The 17,362-nt window shown below is 41.0% G+C and overlaps 12 non-coding genes across 12 annotated transcripts; all 12 read right to left on the bottom strand.

Annotated features, from left to right (window-relative positions):
* Positions 1-872: 872 nt before the first annotated feature.
* Positions 873-945, bottom strand: trnaa-agc (transfer RNA alanine (anticodon AGC)). The gene has a single exon. It is a non-coding gene; the product is annotated as a tRNA-Ala (tRNA).
* Positions 946-2,374: 1,429 nt separating this feature from the next.
* trnaa-agc (transfer RNA alanine (anticodon AGC)) lies at positions 2,375-2,447 on the bottom strand. The gene has a single exon. It is a non-coding gene; the product is annotated as a tRNA-Ala (tRNA).
* Positions 2,448-2,876: 429 nt separating this feature from the next.
* On the bottom strand, positions 2,877-2,949 carry trnaa-cgc (transfer RNA alanine (anticodon CGC)). The gene has a single exon. It is a non-coding gene; the product is annotated as a tRNA-Ala (tRNA).
* A 2,078-nt stretch (positions 2,950-5,027) lies between these two features.
* On the bottom strand, positions 5,028-5,100 carry trnaa-cgc (transfer RNA alanine (anticodon CGC)). Its single transcript has one exon. It is a non-coding gene; the product is annotated as a tRNA-Ala (tRNA).
* Positions 5,101-6,026: 926 nt separating this feature from the next.
* On the bottom strand, positions 6,027-6,099 carry trnaa-cgc (transfer RNA alanine (anticodon CGC)). The gene has a single exon. It is a non-coding gene; the product is annotated as a tRNA-Ala (tRNA).
* A 2,084-nt stretch (positions 6,100-8,183) lies between these two features.
* On the bottom strand, positions 8,184-8,256 carry trnaa-cgc (transfer RNA alanine (anticodon CGC)). Its single transcript has one exon. It is a non-coding gene; the product is annotated as a tRNA-Ala (tRNA).
* A 1,429-nt stretch (positions 8,257-9,685) lies between these two features.
* On the bottom strand, positions 9,686-9,758 carry trnaa-cgc (transfer RNA alanine (anticodon CGC)). Its single transcript has one exon. It is a non-coding gene; the product is annotated as a tRNA-Ala (tRNA).
* A 927-nt stretch (positions 9,759-10,685) lies between these two features.
* On the bottom strand, positions 10,686-10,758 carry trnaa-agc (transfer RNA alanine (anticodon AGC)). Its single transcript has one exon. It is a non-coding gene; the product is annotated as a tRNA-Ala (tRNA).
* Positions 10,759-12,187: 1,429 nt separating this feature from the next.
* Positions 12,188-12,260, bottom strand: trnaa-agc (transfer RNA alanine (anticodon AGC)). Its single transcript has one exon. It is a non-coding gene; the product is annotated as a tRNA-Ala (tRNA).
* Positions 12,261-12,689: 429 nt separating this feature from the next.
* trnaa-cgc (transfer RNA alanine (anticodon CGC)) lies at positions 12,690-12,762 on the bottom strand. The gene has a single exon. It is a non-coding gene; the product is annotated as a tRNA-Ala (tRNA).
* A 2,084-nt stretch (positions 12,763-14,846) lies between these two features.
* On the bottom strand, positions 14,847-14,919 carry trnaa-cgc (transfer RNA alanine (anticodon CGC)). The gene has a single exon. It is a non-coding gene; the product is annotated as a tRNA-Ala (tRNA).
* A 926-nt stretch (positions 14,920-15,845) lies between these two features.
* trnaa-cgc (transfer RNA alanine (anticodon CGC)) lies at positions 15,846-15,918 on the bottom strand. Its single transcript has one exon. It is a non-coding gene; the product is annotated as a tRNA-Ala (tRNA).
* Between the last annotated feature and the right edge of the window lie 1,444 nt (positions 15,919-17,362).

A 17,362-nucleotide genomic window follows, 5' to 3' on the forward strand; every position in this document is an offset into this window, starting at 1 on the left:
AAATTCCTCCTGTACGGTCGCCAGAGAGCTGGTTCGTAATTCTTTTTATGTTTAAAAATCATCAAGTAAAAGGTTACGGGCATTGACAGGTGAAAATAATGAATGTGAAGGTGTTGCCAACATTACACCATTCCAAGTTCCTTAGCATTTATTATGTTAAGCCAATGTCCCAGGATATGCCTACTGCTTTATTCTGAATACCTAGTGGTAGCTTTTCTTGGCGGTTTTCCTTGATGGTAGTACCGTTGTGCAAAGCTGAGGGTTGCTGATACCAAGGGAAGTTCTTTAGTGTGGCTGTGGTGGACAACACCTCCTTGATGGTAGGTGAATTATGTGTTTTCTGGTTAGTTGCCTAGGCCCAGCAGCTAAAAGACTGGAGAATGTGGGTATCGATCCCACTACCTCTCACATGCAAAGCAAGCGCTCTACCACTTGAGCTAATTCCCCCAGGGAAGGTGTTTTTGATATGCAATTATTTGAGTCACTTTTTAATGGCTCTTCAAAATTCCTCCTGTACGGTCGCCAGAGAGCTGGTTCGTAATTCTTTTTATGTTTAAAAATCATCAAGTAAAAGGTTATGAGCATTGACAGATACATAAATGAAGGTATTAACAAAACACTACACCATTCCAAGTTCCTTTGCATTTATTATGTTAAGCCAATGTCCCAGGATATACCTACTGCTTTACTTTGAATACCTAGTGGTAGCTTTTCTTGAGTTTTTTTTCTTGAGAGTAGTATCGTTGTGCAAAGCTGAGGGTTGCTGATTCCAAGGGAAGTTCTTTAATGTGGCTGTGGTGGACAACACCTGCTTTATGGAAGGTGAATTATGTGTTTTCTGGTTAGTTGCCTATGCCCAGCAGCTAAAAGACTGGAGAATGTGGGTATCGATCCCACTACCTCTCACATGCTAAGCGAGCGCTCTACCACTTGAGCTAATTCCCCTTGTCAAGGTGTTCTTGATATGCAATTATTTGAGTCACTTATTAATGGCTCTTCAAAATTCCTCCTGTATGGTCGACAGTGAGGTGGTTCGTAATACTTTTTATGTTTAAAAATCATCAAGTAAATGGTTACGAGCATTGACAGATAAAAAAAGTTAAAGTGAAGGTGTTGCCAACATTACACCATTCCAAGTTCCTTAGCATTTATTATGTTAAGCCAATGTCCCAGGATATGCCTACTGCTTTATTCTGAATACCTAGTGGTAGGTTTTCTTGGGGATTTTCCTTGATGGTAGTACCGTTGTGCAAAGCTGAGGGTTGCTGATACCAAGGGAAGTTCTTTAGTGTGGCTGTGGTGGACAACACCTCCTTGATGGTAGGTGAATTATGTGTTTTCTGGTTAGTTGCCTAGACCCAGCAGCTAAAAGACTGGAGAATGTGGGTATCGATCCCACTACCTCTCACATGCAAAGCAAGCGCTCTACCACTTGAGCTAATTCCCCCAGGAAAGGTGTTTTTGATATGCAATTATTTGAGTCACTTATTAATGGCTCTTCAAAATTCCTCCTGTACGGTCGCCAGAGAGCTGGTTCGTAATTCTTTTTATGTTTAAAAATCATCAAGTAATAGGTTACGGGCATTGACAGGTGAAAATAATGAATGTGAAGGTGTTGCCAAAATTACACCATTCCAAGTTCCTTAGCATTTATTATGTTAAGCCAATGTCCCAGGATATGCCTACTGCTTTATTCTGAATACCTAGTGGTAGCTTTTCTTGGGGGTTTTCCTTGATGGTAGTACCGTTGTGCAAAGCTGAGGGTTGCTGATACCAAGGGACGTTCTTTAGCGTGGCTGTGGTGGACAACACCTCCTTGATGGTAGGTGAATTATGTGTTTTCTGGTTAGTTGCCTAGACCCAGCAGCTAAAAGACTGGAGAATGTGGGTATCGATCCCACTACCTCTCACATGCAAAGCAAGCGCTCTACCACTTGAGCTAATTCCCCCAGGAAAGGTGTTCTTGATATGCAATTATTTGAGTCACTTGTTAATGGCTCTTCAAAATTCCTTCTGTACGGTCGCCAGAGAGCTGGTTCGTAATTCTTTTTATGTTTAAAAATCATCAAGTAAAAGGTTACGAGCATTGACAGATACATAAATGAAGGTATTAACAAAACACTACACCATTCCAAGTTCCTTTGCATTTATTATGTTAAGCCAATGTCCCAGGATATACCTACTGCTTTACTTTGAATACCTAGTGGTAGCTTTTCTTGAGTTTTTTTTCTTGAGAGTAGTATCGTTGTGCAAAGCTGAGGGTTGCTGATTCCAAGGGAAGTTCTTTAATGTGGCTGTGGTGGACAACACCTGCTTTATGGAAGGTGAATTATGTGTTTTCTGGTTAGTTGCCTATGCCCAGCAGCTAAAAGACTGGAGAATGTGGGTATCGATCCCACTACCTCTCACATGCTAAGCGAGCGCTCTACCACTTGAGCTAATTCCCCTTGTCAAGGTGTTCTTGATATGCAATTATTTGAGTCACTTATTAATGGCTCTTCAAAATTCCTCCTGTATGGTCGACAGTGAGGTGGTTCGTAATACTTTTTATGTTTAAAAATCATCAAGTAAATGGTTACGAGCATTGACAGATAAAAAAAGTTAAAGTGAAGGTGTTGCCAACATTACACCATTCCAAGTTCCTTAGCATTTATTATGTTAAGCCAATGTCCCAGGATATGCCTACTGCTTTATTCTGAATACCTAGTGGTAGCTTTTCTTGGGGATTTTCCTTGATGGTAGTACCGTTGTGCAAAGCTGATGGTTGCTGATACCAAGGGAAGTTCTTTAGTGTGGCTGTGGTGGACAACACCTCCTTGATGGTAGGTGAATTATGTGTTTTCTGGTTAGTTGCCTAGACCCAGCAGCTAAAAGACTGGAGAATGTGGGTATCGATCCCACTACCTCTCACATGCGAAGCGAGCGCTCTACCACTTGAGCTAATTCCCCCAGGAAAGGTGTTTTTGATATGCAATTATTTGAGTCACTTATTAATGGCTCTTCAAAATTCCTCCTGTACGGTCGCCAGAGAGCTGGTTCGTAATTCTTTTTATGTTTAAAAATCATCAAGTAATAGGTTACGGGCATTGACAGGTGAAAATAATGAATGTGAAGGTGTTGCCAAAATTACACCATTCCAAGTTCCTTAGCATTTATTATGTTAAGCCAATGTCCCAGGATATGCCTACTGCTTTATTCTGAATACCTAGTGGTAGCTTTTCTTGGGGGTTTTCCTTGATGGTAGTACCGTTGTGCAAAGCTGAGGGTTGCTGACAGGGGCGTAGCAAGCTTTTCAAAAGTGTGGGGGATGAATTACTTCAGCTGTTTTAATTGATTTAATATTGAAACTGTTTGTGATCAATATTCATTCAAACATCAATAGTTTTACTAATGAGGTTTCTGCTGAAATACATCTGAACATACTGTACCTTATCTGAAACTAAGAAAAGTAACATTCCTACTATTAACTATACTGTACAACATGAAAGACACACTGCAGACTTGAAGTATTTCCCACATGGATATCCAGCGAATTAAATAATTTAATTTATTATCTGTAAAAACAAAAAACATCGAAAATGCATGTGATGTTTTAAAATATACGGCTTGTTTACCTCAAGAGCTTCGTAAAAAGACATGAAAACAACAGTGAAACCGTGTACAAATCAGCGCGCGACAGGGGAAACCTAGGGAAACTGGACTGCCCGGAACACCGGATTCGCCATTGACGACACCGGCTGGCTGTAAAGTGCGCGTCAACCGGGCTAGGCTCGAGGAGCATCTCAGCCCCAATAACAGCAGTTTTTTTTTATTCACAGAACCGGCCAGTATAAGAGTAAGTTTCAAATTTAACTCACTCTCTCTTCGCAGCCTCAAAGACAGTGATGGCGTGAATGCGCGATGGCGCTGGCGGGTAAGGTTTAAAGTATGGGACATTCCGAACAGGGGGCCGCGCGCTCCTTTTTCGGTTCAGTCTCTGTCAAGAGATGACCTTTAGATGACTATTTTCATGTATTTAAAAAAACTGTGATTTATCTACAACTTCGTGTATAATACGCCCCCCGCACCAAAAAATGGTGTGACCCAGTTCGGTATATAAAAACAGGGATGCACAGCGCAAGCCTTTAATTTCCGTTGGTAATTTAATGTCGGTGTTTTCCCTTTAAGCGCGACTTTTAAAAGTTCTCCACATCATTTTAATTGCTTAATTATCCAAATATGTTGCATGCATTGCAGTGGAAAAACTGCTTTGTTTAAAGAGAAAAAAAAGATGCTTTATTTATATAGCACCTTTCATACATGAAATGCAACTCAAAGTACTTTACAATAAAGTGAAATGAGATTTTTAAAAAATTTTTAAAACAATGAAGTGATTCTGCTTCTCTGCTATGGGTATAACGTATTCCAAAGTATCAATGTTGAAAACAGGACCCTTAGTCAGCATTGATTCAATGGCTCATTTTCAACATAGAAATTGTTGTTGTTGTAAAATGTTGATTTAAAGTTGAAGTTGTAACTTCAACCACAAAACAAACTTTCTGACCATAATTCAATGTTGAATCAATAACGATTGCTATCTGGGAAAGTACCTGGAAAACGGAGATGTAAATAATCATAACAACCATAAGTTCCCGCCTCCTCTGCACGAGCTGACCGATAAATCTAATACACCAAGAGAGGCAAGACTTAAGGCAGAACAGCCAATCATCAGCCGGTGTCATGTTTGAGAGGGAGGGGAGAGGAGAGCTGAAGCGAGCGTAGACACAGAGCGGCCAGAGAAACGGAGGAGCGAATGCGAAGGCATTTGTTCAAAACTGCGGGAAAACTGTAGAAAAAGTGTGGGTGTTGAACCCTCTCACCGGGAAAAGTGTGGGTGTTAAAACACCCACATCCCCCACGGGTGCGACGCCCCTGGTTGCTGATACCAATGGAAGTTCTTTAATGTGGCTGTGGTGGACAACACCTGCTTTATGGTAGGTGAATTATGTGTTTTCTGGTTAGTTGCCTATGCCCAGCAGCTAAAAGACTGGAGAATGTGGGTATCGATCCCACTACCTCTCACATGCGAAGCGAGCGCTCTACCACTTGAGCTAATTCCCCCAGGAAAGGTGTTTTTGATATGCAATTATTTGAGTCACTTCTTAATGGCTCTTCAAAATTCCTCCTGTACGGTCGCCAGAGAGCTGGTTCGTAATTCTTTTTATGTTTAAAAATCATCAAGTAAAAGGTTACGGGCATTGACAGGTGAAAATAATGAATGTGAAGGTGTTGCCAACATTACACCATTCCAAGTTCCTTAGCATTTATTATGTTAAGCCAATGTCCCAGGATATGCCTACTGCTTTATTCTGAATACCTAGTGGTAGCTTTTCTTGGCGGTTTTCCTTGATGGTAGTACCGTTGTGCAAAGCTGAGGGTTGCTGATACCAAGGGAAGTTCTTTAGTGTGGCTGTGGTGGACAACACCTCCTTGATGGTAGGTGAATTATGTGTTTTCTGGTTAGTTGCCTAGACCCAGCAGCTAAAAGACTGGAGAATGTGGGTATCGATCCCACTACCTCTCACATGCAAAGCAAGCGCTCTACCACTTGAGCTAATTCCCCCAGGAAAGGTGTTCTTGATATGCAATTATTTGAGTCACTTGTTAATGGCTCTTCAAAATTCCTCCTGTACGGTCGCCAGAGAGCTGGTTCGTAATTCTTTTTATGTTTAAAAATCATCAAGTAAAAGGTTACGAGCATTGACAGATACATAAATGAAGGTATTAACAAAACACTACACCATTCCAAGTTCCTTAGCATTTATTATGTTAAGCCAATGTCCCAGGATATGCCTACTGCTTTATTCTGAATACCTAGTGGTAGCTTTTCTTGGGGATTTTCCTTGATGGTAGTACCGTTGTGCAAAGCTGATGGTTGCTGATACCAAGGGAAGTTCTTTAGTGTGGCTGTGGTGGACAACACCTCCTTGATGGTAGGTGAATTATGTGTTTTCTGGTTAGTTGCCTAGACCCAGCAGCTAAAAGACTGGAGAATGTGGGTATTGATCCCACTACCTCTCACATGCGAAGCGAGCGCTCTACCACTTGAGCTAATTCCCCCAGGAAAGGTGTTTTTGATATGCAATTATTTGAGTCACTTATTAATGGCTCTTCAAAATTCCTCCTGTACGGTCGCCAGAGAGCTGGTTCGTAATTCTTTTTATGTTTAAAAATCATCAAGTAATAGGTTACGGGCATTGACAGGTGAAAATAATGAATGTGAAGGTGTTGCCAAAATTACACCATTCCAAGTTCCTTAGCATTTATTATGTTAAGCCAATGTCCCAGGATATGCCTACTGCTTTATTCTGAATACCTAGTGGTAGCTTTTCTTGGGGGTTTTCCTTGATGGTAGTACCGTTGTGCAAAGCTGAGGGTTGCTGACAGGGGCGTAGCAAGCTTTTCAAAAGTGTGGGGGATGAATTACTTCAGCTGTTTTAATTGATTTAATATTGAAACTGTTTGTGATCAATATTCATTCAAACATCAATAGTTTTACTAATGAGGTTTCTGCTGAAATACATCTGAACATACTGTACCTTATCTGAAACTAAGAAAAGTAACATTCCTACTATTAACTATACTGTACAACATGAAAGACACACTGCAGACTTGAAGTATTTCCCACATGGATATCCAGCGAATTAAATAATTTAATTTATTATCTGTAAAAACAAAAAACATCGAAAATGCATGTGATGTTTTAAAATATACGGCTTGTTTACCTCAAGAGCTTCGTAAAAAGACATGAAAACAACAGCGAAACCGTGTACAAATCAGCGCGCGACAGGGGAAACCTAGGGAAACTGGACTGCCCGGAACACCGGATTCGCCATTGACGACACCGGCTGGCTGTAAAGTGCGCGTCAACCGGGCTAGGCTCGAGGAGCATCTCAGCCCCAATAACAGCAGTTTTTTTTTATTCACAGAACCGGCCAGTATAAGAGTAAGTTTCAAATTTAACTCACTCTCTCTTCGCAGCCTCAAAGACAGTGATGGCGTGAATGCGCGATGGCGCTGGCGCTGGCGGGTAAGGTTTAAAGTATGGGACATTCCGAACAGGGGGCCGCGCGCTCCTTTTTCGGTTCAGTCTCTGTCAAGAGATGACCTTTAGATGACTATTTTCATGTATTTAAAAAAACTGTGATTTATCTACAACTTCGTGTATAATACGCCCCCCGCACCAAAAAATGGTGTGACCCAGTTCGGTATATAAAAACAGGGATGCACAGCGCAAGCCTTTAATTTCCGTTGGTAATTTAATGTCGGTGTTTTCCCTTTAAGCGCGACTTTTAAAAGTTCTCCACATCATTTTAATTGCTTAATTATCCAAATATGTTGCATGCATTGCAGTGGAAAAACTGCTTTGTTTAAAGAGAAAAAAAAGATGCTTTATTTATATAGCACCTTTCATACATGAAATGCAACTCAAAGTACTTTACAATAAAGTGAAATGAGATTTTTAAAAAATTTTTAAAACAATGAAGTGATTCTGCTTCTCTGCTATGGGTATAACGTATTCCAAAGTATCAATGTTGAAAACAGGACCCTTAGTCAGCATTGATTCAATGGCTCATTTTCAACATAGAAATTGTTGTTGTTGTAAAATGTTGATTTAAAGTTGAAGTTGTAACTTCAACCACAAAACAAACTTTCTGACCATAATTCAATGTTGAATCAATAACGATTGCTATCTGGGAAAGTACCTGGAAAACGGAGATGTAAATAATCATAACAACCATAAGTTCCCGCCTCCTCTGCACGAGCTGACCGATAAATCTAATACACCAAGAGAGGCAAGACTTAAGGCAGAACAGCCAATCATCAGCCGGTGTCATGTTTGAGAGGGAGGGGAGAGGAGAGCTGAAGCGAGCGTAGACACAGAGCGGCCAGAGAAACGGAGGAGCGAATGCGAAGGCATTTGTTCAAAACTGCGGGAAAACTGTAGAAAAAGTGTGGGTGTTGAACCCTCTCACCGGGAAAAGTGTGGGTGTTAAAACACCCACATCCCCCACGGGTGCGACGCCCCTGGTTGCTGATACCAATGGAAGTTCTTTAATGTGGCTGTGGTGGACAACACCTGCTTTATGGTAGGTGAATTATGTGTTTTCTGGTTAGTTGCCTATGCCCAGCAGCTAAAAGACTGGAGAATGTGGGTATCGATCCCACTACCTCTCACATGCGAAGCGAGCGCTCTACCACTTGAGCTAATTCCCCCAGGAAAGGTGTTTTTGATATGCAATTATTTGAGTCACTTCTTAATGGCTCTTCAAAATTCCTCCTGTACGGTCGCCAGAGAGCTGGTTCGTAATTCTTTTTATGTTTAAAAATCATCAAGTAAAAGGTTACGGGCATTGACAGGTGAAAATAATGAATGTGAAGGTGTTGCCAACATTACACCATTCCAAGTTCCTTAGCATTTATTATGTTAAGCCAATGTCCCAGGATATGCCTACTGCTTTATTCTGAATACCTAGTGGTAGCTTTTCTTGGCGGTTTTCCTTGATGGTAGTACCGTTGTGCAAAGCTGAGGGTTGCTGATACGAAGGGAAGTTCTTTAGTGTGGCTGTGGTGGACAACACCTCCTTGATGGTAGGTGAATTATGTGTTTTCTGGTTAGTTGCCTAGACCCAGCAGCTAAAAGACTGGAGAATGTGGGTATCGATCCCACTACCTCTCACATGCAAAGCAAGCGCTCTACCACTTGAGCTAATTCCCCCAGGAAAGGTGTTTTTGATATGCAATTATTTGAGTCACTTATTAATGGCTCTTCAAAATTCCTCCTGTACGGTCGCCAGAGAGCTGGTTCGTAATTCTTTTTATGTTTAAAAATCATCAAGTAATAGGTTACGGGCATTGACAGGTGAAAATAATGAATGTGAAGGTGTTGCCAAAATTACACCATTCCAAGTTCCTTAGCATTTATTATGTTAAGCCAATGTCCCAGGATATGCCTACTGCTTTATTCTGAATACCTAGTGGTAGCTTTTCTTGGGGGTTTTCCTTGATGGTAGTACCGTTGTGCAAAGCTGAGGGTTGCTGATACCAAGGGACGTTCTTTAGCGTGGCTGTGGTGGACAACACCTCCTTGATGGTAGGTGAATTATGTGTTTTCTGGTTAGTTGCCTAGACCCAGCAGCTAAAAGACTGGAGAATGTGGGTATCGATCCCACTACCTCTCACATGCAAAGCAAGCGCTCTACCACTTGAGCTAATTCCCCCAGGAAAGGTGTTCTTGATATGCAATTATTTGAGTCACTTGTTAATGGCTCTTCAAAATTCCTTCTGTACGGTCGCCAGAGAGCTGGTTCGTAATTCTTTTTATGTTTAAAAATCATCAAGTAAAAGGTTACGAGCATTGACAGATACATAAATGAAGGTATTAACAAAACACTACACCATTCCAAGTTCCTTTGCATTTATTATGTTAAGCCAATGTCCCAGGATATACCTACTGCTTTACTTTGAATACCTAGTGGTAGCTTTTCTTGAGTTTTTTTTCTTGAGAGTAGTATCGTTGTGCAAAGCTGAGGGTTGCTGATTCCAAGGGAAGTTCTTTAATGTGGCTGTGGTGGACAACACCTGCTTTATGGTAGGTGAATTATGTGTTTTCTGGTTAGTTGCCTATGCCCAGCAGCTAAAAGACTGGAGAATGTGGGTATCGATCCCACTACCTCTCACATGCGAAGCGAGCGCTCTACCACTTGAGCTAATTCCCCCAGGAAAGGTGTTTTTGATATGCAATTATTTGAGTCACTTCTTAATGGCTCTTCAAAATTCCTCCTGTACGGTCGCCAGAGAGCTGGTTCGTAATTCTTTTTATGTTTAAAAATCATCAAGTAAAAGGTTACGGGCATTGACAGGTGAAAATAATGAATGTGAAGGTGTTGCCAACATTACACCATTCCAAGTTCCTTAGCATTTATTATGTTAAGCCAATGTCCCAGGATATGCCTACTGCTTTATTCTGAATACCTAGTGGTAGCTTTTCTTGGCGGTTTTCCTTGATGGTAGTACCGTTGTGCAAAGCTGAGGGTTGCTGATACCAAGGGAAGTTCTTTAGTGTGGCTGTGGTGGACAACACCTCCTTGATGGTAGGTGAATTATGTGTTTTCTGGTTAGTTGCCTAGGCCCAGCAGCTAAAAGACTGGAGAATGTGGGTATCGATCCCACTACCTCTCACATGCAAAGCAAGCGCTCTACCACTTGAGCTAATTCCCCCAGGGAAGGTGTTTTTGATATGCAATTATTTGAGTCACTTTTTAATGGCTCTTCAAAATTCCTCCTGTACGGTCGCCAGAGAGCTGGTTCGTAATTCTTTTTATGTTTAAAAATCATCAAGTAAAAGGTTATGAGCATTGACAGATACATAAATGAAGGTATTAACAAAACACTACACCATTCCAAGTTCCTTTGCATTTATTATGTTAAGCCAATGTCCCAGGATATACCTACTGCTTTACTTTGAATACCTAGTGGTAGCTTTTCTTGAGTTTTTTTTCTTGAGAGTAGTATCGTTGTGCAAAGCTGAGGGTTGCTGATTCCAAGGGAAGTTCTTTAATGTGGCTGTGGTGGACAACACCTGCTTTATGGAAGGTGAATTATGTGTTTTCTGGTTAGTTGCCTATGCCCAGCAGCTAAAAGACTGGAGAATGTGGGTATCGATCCCACTACCTCTCACATGCTAAGCGAGCGCTCTACCACTTGAGCTAATTCCCCTTGTCAAGGTGTTCTTGATATGCAATTATTTGAGTCACTTATTAATGGCTCTTCAAAATTCCTCCTGTATGGTCGACAGTGAGGTGGTTCGTAATACTTTTTATGTTTAAAAATCATCAAGTAAATGGTTACGAGCATTGACAGATAAAAAAAGTTAAAGTGAAGGTGTTGCCAACATTACACCATTCCAAGTTCCTTAGCATTTATTATGTTAAGCCAATGTCCCAGGATATGCCTACTGCTTTATTCTGAATACCTAGTGGTAGGTTTTCTTGGGGATTTTCCTTGATGGTAGTACCGTTGTGCAAAGCTGAGGGTTGCTGATACCAAGGGAAGTTCTTTAGTGTGGCTGTGGTGGACAACACCTCCTTGATGGTAGGTGAATTATGTGTTTTCTGGTTAGTTGCCTAGACCCAGCAGCTAAAAGACTGGAGAATGTGGGTATCGATCCCACTACCTCTCACATGCAAAGCAAGCGCTCTACCACTTGAGCTAATTCCCCCAGGAAAGGTGTTTTTGATATGCAATTATTTGAGTCACTTATTAATGGCTCTTCAAAATTCCTCCTGTACGGTCGCCAGAGAGCTGGTTCGTAATTCTTTTTATGTTTAAAAATCATCAAGTAATAGGTTACGGGCATTGACAGGTGAAAATAATGAATGTGAAGGTGTTGCCAAAATTACACCATTCCAAGTTCCTTAGCATTTATTATGTTAAGCCAATGTCCCAGGATATGCCTACTGCTTTATTCTGAATACCTAGTGGTAGCTTTTCTTGGGGGTTTTCCTTGATGGTAGTACCGTTGTGCAAAGCTGAGGGTTGCTGATACCAAGGGACGTTCTTTAGCGTGGCTGTGGTGGACAACACCTCCTTGATGGTAGGTGAATTATGTGTTTTCTGGTTAGTTGCCTAGACCCAGCAGCTAAAAGACTGGAGAATGTGGGTATCGATCCCACTACCTCTCACATGCAAAGCAAGCGCTCTACCACTTGAGCTAATTCCCCCAGGAAAGGTGTTCTTGATATGCAATTATTTGAGTCACTTGTTAATGGCTCTTCAAAATTCCTTCTGTACGGTCGCCAGAGAGCTGGTTCGTAATTCTTTTTATGTTTAAAAATCATCAAGTAAAAGGTTACGAGCATTGACAGATACATAAATGAAGGTATTAACAAAACACTACACCATTCCAAGTTCCTTTGCATTTATTATGTTAAGCCAATGTCCCAGGATATACCTACTGCTTTACTTTGAATACCTAGTGGTAGCTTTTCTTGAGTTTTTTTTCTTGAGAGTAGTATCGTTGTGCAAAGCTGAGGGTTGCTGATTCCAAGGGAAGTTCTTTAATGTGGCTGTGGTGGACAACACCTGCTTTATGGAAGGTGAATTATGTGTTTTCTGGTTAGTTGCCTATGCCCAGCAGCTAAAAGACTGGAGAATGTGGGTATCGATCCCACTACCTCTCACATGCTAAGCGAGCGCTCTACCACTTGAGCTAATTCCCCTTGTCAAGGTGTTCTTGATATGCAATTATTTGAGTCACTTATTAATGGCTCTTCAAAATTCCTCCTGTATGGTCGACAGTGAGGTGGTTCGTAATACTTTTTATGTTTAAAAATCATCAAGTAAATGGTTACGAGCATTGACAGATAAAAAAAGTTAAAGTGAAGGTGTTGCCAACATTACACCATTCCAAGTTCCTTAGCATTTATTATGTTAAGCCAATGTCCCAGGATATGCCTACTGCTTTATTCTGAATACCTAGTGGTAGCTTTTCTTGGGGATTTTCCTTGATGGTAGTACCGTTGTGCAAAGCTGATGGTTGCTGATACCAAGGGAAGTTCTTTAGTGTGGCTGTGGTGGACAACACCTCCTTGATGGTAGGTGAATTATGTGTTTTCTGGTTAGTTGCCTAGACCCAGCAGCTAAAAGACTGGAGAATGTGGGTATCGATCCCACTACCTCTCACATGCGAAGCGAGCGCTCTACCACTTGAGCTAATTCCCCCAGGAAAGGTGTTTTTGATATGCAATTATTTGAGTCACTTATTAATGGCTCTTCAAAATTCCTCCTGTACGGTCGCCAGAGAGCTGGTTCGTAATTCTTTTTATGTTTAAAAATCATCAAGTAATAGGTTACGGGCATTGACAGGTGAAAATAATGAATGTGAAGGTGTTGCCAAAATTACACCATTCCAAGTTCCTTAGCATTTATTATGTTAAGCCAATGTCCCAGGATATGCCTACTGCTTTATTCTGAATACCTAGTGGTAGCTTTTCTTGGGGGTTTTCCTTGATGGTAGTACCGTTGTGCAAAGCTGAGGGTTGCTGACAGGGGCGTAGCAAGCTTTTCAAAAGTGTGGGGGATGAATTACTTCAGCTGTTTTAATTGATTTAATATTGAAACTGTTTGTGATCAATATTCATTCAAACATCAATAGTTTTACTAATGAGGTTTCTGCTGAAATACATCTGAACATACTGTACCTTATCTGAAACTAAGAAAAGTAACATTCCTACTATTAACTATACTGTACAACATGAAAGACACACTGCAGACTTGAAGTATTTCCCACATGGATATCCAGCGAATTAAATAATTTAATTTATTATCTGTAAAAACAAAAAACATCGAAAATGCATGTGATGTTTTAAAATATACGGCTTGTTTACCTCAAGAGCTTCGTAAAAAGACATGAAAACAACAGTGAAACCGTGTACAAATCAGCGCGCGACAGGGGAAACCTAGGGAAACTGGACTGCCCGGAACACCGGATTCGCCATTGACGACACCGGCTGGCTGTAAAGTGCGCGTCAACCGGGCTAGGCTCGAGGAGCATCTCAGCCCCAATAACAGCAGTTTTTTTTTATTCACAGAACCGGCCAGTATAAGAGTAAGTTTCAAATTTAACTCACTCTCTCTTCGCAGCCTCAAAGACAGTGATGGCGTGAATGCGCGATGGCGCTGGCGCTGGCGGGTAAGGTTTAAAGTATGGGACATTCCGAACAGGGGGCCGCGCGCTCCTTTTTCGGTTCAGTCTCTGTCAAGAGATGACCTTTAGATGACTATTTTCATGTATTTAAAAAAACTGTGATTTATCTACAACTTCGTGTATAATACGCCCCCCGCACCAAAAAATGGTGTGACCCAGTTCGGTATATAAAAACAGGGATGCACAGCGCAAGCCTTTAATTTCCGTTGGTAATTTAATGTCGGTGTTTTCCCTTTAAGCGCGACTTTTAAAAGTTCTCCACATCATTTTAATTGCTTAATTATCCAAATATGTTGCATGCATTGCAGTGGAAAAACTGCTTTGTTTAAAGAGAAAAAAAAGATGCTTTATTTATATAGCACCTTTCATACATGAAATGCAACTCAAAGTACTTTACAATAAAGTGAAATGAGATTTTTAAAAATTTTTTAAAACAATGAAGTGATTCTGCTTCTCTGCTATGGGTATAACGTATTCCAAAGTATCAATGTTGAAAACAGGACCCTTAGTCAGCATTGATTCAATGGCTCATTTTCAACATAGAAATTGTTGTTGTTGTAAAATGTTGATTTAAAGTTGAAGTTGTAACTTCAACCACAAAACAAACTTTCTGACCATAATTCAATGTTGAATCAATAACGATTGCTATCTGGGAAAGTACCTGGAAAACGGAGATGTAAATAATCATAACAACCATAAGTTCCCGCCTCCTCTGCACGAGCTGACCGATAAATCTAATACACCAAGAGAGGCAAGACTTAAGGCAGAACAGCCAATCATCAGCCGGTGTCATGTTTGAGAGGGAGGGGAGAGGAGAGCTGAAGCGAGCGTAGACACAGAGCGGCCAGAGAAACGGAGGAGCGAATGCGAAGGCATTTGTTCAAAACTGCGGGAAAACTGTAGAAAAAGTGTGGGTGTTGAACCCTCTCACCGGGAAAAGTGTGGGTGTTAAAACACCCACATCCCCCACGGGTGCGACGCCCCTGGTTGCTGATACCAATGGAAGTTCTTTAATGTGGCTGTGGTGGACAACACCTGCTTTATGGTAGGTGAATTATGTGTTTTCTGGTTAGTTGCCTATGCCCAGCAGCTAAAAGACTGGAGAATGTGGGTATCGATCCCACTACCTCTCACATGCGAAGCGAGCGCTCTACCACTTGAGCTAATTCCCCCAGGAAAGGTGTTTTTGATATGCAATTATTTGAGTCACTTCTTAATGGCTCTTCAAAATTCCTCCTGTACGGTCGCCAGAGAGCTGGTTCGTAATTCTTTTTATGTTTAAAAATCATCAAGTAAAAGGTTACGGGCATTGACAGGTGAAAATAATGAATGTGAAGGTGTTGCCAACATTACACCATTCCAAGTTCCTTAGCATTTATTATGTTAAGCCAATGTCCCAGGATATGCCTACTGCTTTATTCTGAATACCTAGTGGTAGCTTTTCTTGGCGGTTTTCCTTGATGGTAGTACCGTTGTGCAAAGCTGAGGGTTGCTGATACCAAGGGAAGTTCTTTAGTGTGGCTGTGGTGGACAACACCTCCTTGATGGTAGGTGAATTATGTGTTTTCTGGTTAGTTGCCTAGACCCAGCAGCTAAAAGACTGGAGAATGTGGGTATCGATCCCACTACCTCTCACATGCAAAGCAAGCGCTCTACCACTTGAGCTAATTCCCCCAGGAAAGGTGTTCTTGATATGCAATTATTTGAGTCACTTGTTAATGGCTCTTCAAAATTCCTCCTGTACGGTCGCCAGAGAGCTGGTTCGTAATTCTTTTTATGTTTAAAAATCATCAAGTAAAAGGTTACGAGCATTGACAGATACATAAATGAAGGTATTAACAAAACACTACACCATTCCAAGTTCCTTAGCATTTATTATGTTAAGCCAATGTCCCAGGATATGCCTACTGCTTTATTCTGAATACCTAGTGGTAGCTTTTCTTGGGGATTTTCCTTGATGGTAGTACCGTTGTGCAAAGCTGATGGTTGCTGATACCAAGGGAAGTTCTTTAGTGTGGCTGTGGTGGACAACACCTCCTTGATGGTAGGTGAATTATGTGTTTTCTGGTTAGTTGCCTAGACCCAGCAGCTAAAAGACTGGAGAATGTGGGTATTGATCCCACTACCTCTCACATGCGAAGCGAGCGCTCTACCACTTGAGCTAATTCCCCCAGGAAAGGTGTTTTTGATATGCAATTATTTGAGTCACTTATTAATGGCTCTTCAAAATTCCTCCTGTACGGTCGCCAGAGAGCTGGTTCGTAATTCTTTTTATGTTTAAAAATCATCAAGTAATAGGTTACGGGCATTGACAGGTGAAAATAATGAATGTGAAGGTGTTGCCAAAATTACACCATTCCAAGTTCCTTAGCATTTATTATGTTAAGCCAATGTCCCAGGATATGCCTACTGCTTTATTCTGAATACCTAGTGGTAGCTTTTCTTGGGGGTTTTCCTTGATGGTAGTACCGTTGTGCAAAGCTGAGGGTTGCTGACAGGGGCGTAGCAAGCTTTTCAAAAGTGTGGGGGATGAATTACTTCAGCTGTTTTAATTGATTTAATATTGAAACTGTTTGTGATCAATATTCATTCAAACATCAATAGTTTTACTAATGAGGTTTCTGCTGAAATACATCTGAACATACTGTACCTTATCTGAAACTAAGAAAAGTAACATTCCTACTATTAACTATACTGTACAACATGAAAGACACACTGCAGACTTGAAGTATTTCCCACATGGATATCCAGCGAATTAAATAATTTAATTTATTATCTGTAAAAACAAAAAACATCGAAAATGCATGTGATGTTTTAAAATATACGGCTTGTTTACCTCAAGAGCTTCGTAAAAAGACATGAAAACAACAGCGAAACCGTGTACAAATCAGCGCGCGACAGGGGAAACCTAGGGAAACTGGACTGCCCGGAACACCGGATTCGCCATTGACGACACCGGCTGGCTGTAAAGTGCGCGTCAACCGGGCTAGGCTCGAGGAGCATCTCAGCCCCAATAACAGCAGTTTTTTTTTATTCACAGAACCGGCCAGTATAAGAGTAAGTTTCAAATTTAACTCACTCTCTCTTCGCAGCCTCAAAGACAGTGATGGCGTGAATGCGCGATGGCGCTGGCGCTGGCGGGTAAGGTTTAAAGTATGGGACATTCCGAACAGGGGGCCGCGCGCTCCTTTTTCGGTTCAGTCTCTGTCAAGAGATGACCTTTAGATGACTATTTTCATGTATTTAAAAAAACTGTGATTTATCTACAACTTCGTGTATAATACGCCCCCCGCACCAAAAAATGGTGTGACCCAGTTCGGTATATAAAAACAGGGATGCACAGCGCAAGCCTTTAATTTCCGTTGGTAATTTAATGTCGGTGTTTTCCCTTTAAGCGCGACTTTTAAAAGTTCTCCACATCATTTTAATTGCTTAATTATCCAAATATGTTGCATGCATTGCAGTGGAAAAACTGCTTTGTTTAAAGAGAAAAAAAAGATGCTTTATTTATATAGCACCTTTCATACATGAAATGCAACTCAAAGTACTTTACAATAAAGTGAAATGAGATTTTTAAAAAATTTTTAAAACAATGAAGTGATTCTGCTTCTCTGC

The sequence above is a fragment of the Paramormyrops kingsleyae genome, chromosome 2 (assembly GCF_048594095.1).
Source record: "Paramormyrops kingsleyae isolate MSU_618 chromosome 2, PKINGS_0.4, whole genome shotgun sequence".
NCBI lineage: Eukaryota > Metazoa > Chordata > Actinopteri > Osteoglossiformes > Mormyridae > Paramormyrops > Paramormyrops kingsleyae.